Below are 4,805 nucleotides of genomic sequence, written 5' to 3' on the forward strand. Positions count from 1 at the left end.
GTCGGAGGGTCCCTGGGTCTTCCCCGACATCCCACAATCAAATACCGACGTATGGTCGGTCGGCTCCCCCAAACGCCGTACGACTGCTGAGGGCCGCCATTCTGACAAAGGCATGCGACATAGCCACCCTGGGACATTGTCCTGCTAAGAACATAGATTAACCCCAGCGATGTGATGGCCCACGGCGATTTGACAGTCCGCGGCGACTCTGACAGCCTCCGGCGACTTGACAACTCCCCCAATTGTCTGCGCCATTAATGACGGCGCCATGCCGCGCTCTACTATAAAACGAGGAAGGCAACAGTGCTGCAGAGGAGGTTCTTTCGAAACCCCTGAACTCCCCCCTCTTTAGCTCTCTCTCTCTCTTGCTGAGCTCCCTGATTCTTTTCTACTGTTGCCTAGTCTCCTCTCTGACTTGACCGTCGGAGGGTCCCCGTCGGAGGCATCTCTGGTCAGTGTGGACTTCCCTTGCAGGTGCTCGTTCCCGGCGACCAGACAACGAGGGGATTGGCCGCAACAGATTTGGCACACCAGGAAGGGGGTGACAGGGATCACGATCCCCACAGAACTTGAAACATCCTTTCGAAATGACAAGAACCAGGGCTCAGCGATCGAGGGCCACCGGATCGGTGAGGCACTCTTCCGTCGGGAAGAGGCTCTCCTCCACCCTTCATGGCGGAACCTAGCTCTCCGCATCCTGTGGTGACCACGGAGACGCAGATCGTAGCGATCGTGCGGCAGATGACCGTGCTAACAGACGCGGTCAAGAGCCTTCGACAACAACCAACTCGGTTGCCGCACTCGCGATGGAGCAACCGGCGGCACACCCGATGCCATCCAGGAGCAGCCGCGACGCTCGCGTCAGTCTCTGTCCCCTCCTCAGGAGCAGCCGTCACAGCACTCCCATCGAGAGAGGGAAAGACGGACACGACATGATATCCACAGGTCCCGACGACCGTCTCCTTCCCAGCTGGAACGAGTAAGGAAGGAGAAGCGACCGCGAACACCGTCCGCCTCTCTCTCAGATTCGTTGGGAGACTCCACCCTCGGGGTCTCTCAGCACCGATGGGCCGACGACTACGAACGCAGGTTCGAAAAAATCGATCATCAGCTTGCCCAGCTGCAGGTGGACGGACAGAAGTCCTCGAACGACGTCGACTTCCAGATCACCCAACCTCTCTCCTGACTTATCCTCGACGAGCCGATCCCTAGTCGGTTCAAGATGCCTCATGTGGAGCCCTACGATGGCTCCACTGATCCAGTTGACCATCTGGAGAGCTACAAGGCTCTCATGACGATCCAAGGAGCGACCGATGCCCTTCTCTGCATCGGCTTCTCCGTCACACTTCGCAAGGCCGCCAGGGCCTGATACTCTGGCCTCCGCTCGGGAAGCATTCACTCATTTGGTCAGCTCGAACATGCTTTCGTGACCCATTTCAGCACTAGCCGGAAGCCCCCACGAATCTCGGACAGTCTTTTTTCTCTCAAGCACGGGAAAAACGAGACGCTCCGATACTTCGTGACGCGATTCAACGCGGCCACGCTCGAGGTTCGGGATCTCAACGAAGATATGGCTATTTCAGCCATGAAGAGGGGGCTAAGGGGATCCTGATTTACATACTCCTTGGACAAGACCCTCCCCAGACATACGTTGAACTGCTAGAGTGTGCGTATAAATACATGCACACAGACGAAGGAGCTTCCGACTGATGCCTGACTGAGGCCAAGGGCCCCAAAGAGAAGCGAAGGAAAGGTCGGGCCCCTGCCGAGCCTAGCAGGCCCCCGACCGACAAACAGATCTCACCCCAACGACGGAGCCCGAGATCGCCTCGACGGCGAAGTCCATGGCCGATGCATCCCAGGTATGACTCCTACACTCCCCTCTCTGCTCTTCGTGCGTAGATTTTGATGGAGATCGAAGGGGAAGAATATTTGCAACGGCCTCCGCCTTTGAAGGCAAAAGGCCTCGACCGATGAAAGTACTGTCGATTTCATCGAGGCCACGGCCACAACATCGAGCAGTGCATCCAACTCAAGGATGAGATTGAGGCCCTCATATGCCGAGGGTATCTCGAAAAATTCTAAAGGAAACCGCCGACTCGATCTGTCCCCGATCGACGATCCCAACCGACTGAGGAGGCGATGAACAATCAGCCCACGACCGGGGTCATCAACATGATCTCCAAATGACTGGACCTGAGGACGACTGCTGGAGAGGAGCCGACGAAGAAGCTACGCCAAGATGATGTAATTACTTTTACAGATGAGGACGCTCGGGGAATCCAAACTCCCCATGACGATGCTGTTGTTGTCTCAGCAACAATAGCAAATTATGATGTAAGAAGAATCTTTGTTGATAATGAAAGTTCGACTAATATTTTATTTTACTCGACCTTCTCTCGAATGTGACTGTCGGCTGATCGGCTCGAAAGAGTCTCCACGCCCCTGGTGGGTTTTGCCAGGGAAGCCATCACGGTGGAAGGAGAAGTTACTCTTCCCGTGACTGCTGGAACCGAACCATGACAAAGCACCATCCACCTAATCTTTGCGGTCGTCCGAGTACCTTCGGCCTACAACGCCATACTTGAAAGATCCGGGCTAAACGCCCTCAAAGCTATAATCTCGACTTACCACCTGCTGGTTCGGTTTCCGACCAAAAATGGAGTCGGAGAGATGCGCGGGGATCAGCAGCTCACTCGGCGATGCTTCCAAATCTCTGCTCGAAGTAATGAAGCAAAGGACTCCCTGACGGCCGACAAGTTGGACCAGTGGGGAGAGGAAGAACGGGGCGAACCGACCGAACAGCTGGTTTCCGTCCTGATAGTGAGGAATCCCGAACGAGTGGTCTAGGTCGGATCTCAGTTATCCGACCCTGAGCAACGGCAGCTAGTAGAGCTGCTGAAGGCCAATGCCGACGTATTCGCTTGGTCGGCAACGGATATATCCGGCATCTCTTCGGAGACAATGACTCACCGACTCAACATCAACCCTGGAGTGAGGCCGGTGAGGCAGAAGAAGCGATCTTTCACTCTTGAAAGACAGAAGGCCATCGACGAAGAAGTGGACAAGCTACTCGAGGCAGGCTTCATCAGAGAAATCGCGTACCCCGATTGGCTCGCCAATGTTGTCATGGTAAAAAAGGCCAACGGGAGGCGGAGGATCTGCATTGACTATACCGACCTAAATCATGCCTGCCCGAAGAACAGCTTTCCACTTCCAAAAATCGACCAGCTGGTAGAAGCGACGTCTGGGCATCAACTGCTCAGCTTCATGGATGCCTTTACCGGATACAATCAGATCCGGATGGCGCCTGAAGACGAGGAGCACACAGCCTTTGTGACCGCGAAGGGCCTTTACTACTACAGGGTAATGCCCTTCGGACTGAAGAATGCCGGGGCCACCTACCAGCGACTCGTCAATAAGGTCTTCAAGGACCAAATCGGGTGCAACATGGAGGTGTACGTGGATGACATGTTGGTGAAAAATGCGCAGACCTCAGACCATGTCCAAGACCTCGAAGAGATTTTTCGCACTCTTCGACGACATCGGATGAGGTTAAATCTGACTAAGTGCACCTTCGGGGTGACTTCAGGAAAGTTTCTCGGGTTCCTCATTTCTCAACGAGGAATTGAGGCTAACCCTGAGAAGATAAAGGCAATCATCGACATGCGGCGTCCGGGCACCAAGAAGGAGGTCCAGCAGCTTAACGGAAGGATCATCGCACTCAGTCGATTCATCTCTCGGTCGGCAGAGAGATGCCTTCTGTTCTTCAAGACTCTGAGACAGGCGAAGGACTTCTCTTGTTCGGAAGAGTGCCGGCAGGCCTTCGAGAATCTAAAAAGGTACCTGGCCTCCCCGCCACTGCTTGTAAAGTCGGAAGTTGGAGAAATACTGTACCTCTATTTGGCAACCTCCCCAGAGGCGGTTAGCTCAGTGCTCATCCAGAAGAATGAGAGCCGAATTCACCAACCCATATACTACACCAGTAAAGTGCTCCACGAAGCTGAAGTTCGATACTCAAAGATGGAGAAGATGATATTCGTCCTGATCGTGTCTGCACAACGACTTTGCCCGTATTTCCAAGCGCACGCTATCGTGGTCCTCACCGACCAGCCCCTGAGAGCGATCTTGCATCGTCCCGATACATCAGAACGACTGACGAAATGGGCAATGAAGCTGAGTGAGTTCGACATTCAGTACCGACCAAGATCAGCCTTGAAAGCCCAGGTCTTGGCCGACTTTGTTGCAGAGTGCCCGACAACCGACCAAGGATCGGAAGGCGGGAGCCCCGAGGAAGTTGCAATCTCCAAACCTGACCCCGGGTCTACCTGGGTGTTGCACATCGACAGAGCTTCCAATACTCGAGGGAGCGGGGCCGGGTTCCTGCTCACCAACTCAGAGGGAGTGGTTACCGAGTATGCCCTCTGGTTCGACTTTAGAGCCTCCAATAATCAAGCCGAGTATGAAGCGCTTCTCGCTGGCTTAAGAGTAGTGAAGGAGCTCGAAATCGACAGCCTCAGAGTCTTCTCCGACTCCCAGCTGATCGTGGGGCAAGTTAAAGGCGACTTTGAGGTGCGAGACCCGACCATGGCAAAATATCTTTAGAAGGTGAGAGGTCTCGTGGCACACCTCAAGTATTTCGAGATCTCCCACATTTTCATGTCGGAGAATGCTCGGGCCGATGCACTCTCCAGGCTTGCGACATCAGCCTACCACGCCTTGGGTCGGACACTGGTGGAGAGTCTCGACCAGCCCAGCATCGATAGGGTCGAAGAGGTGCTGCAACTGACGATCGAATCAAGCTG

This window comes from Elaeis guineensis, chromosome 1, assembly GCF_000442705.2.
Source record: "Elaeis guineensis isolate ETL-2024a chromosome 1, EG11, whole genome shotgun sequence".
Taxonomy (NCBI): domain Eukaryota; kingdom Viridiplantae; phylum Streptophyta; class Magnoliopsida; order Arecales; family Arecaceae; genus Elaeis; species Elaeis guineensis.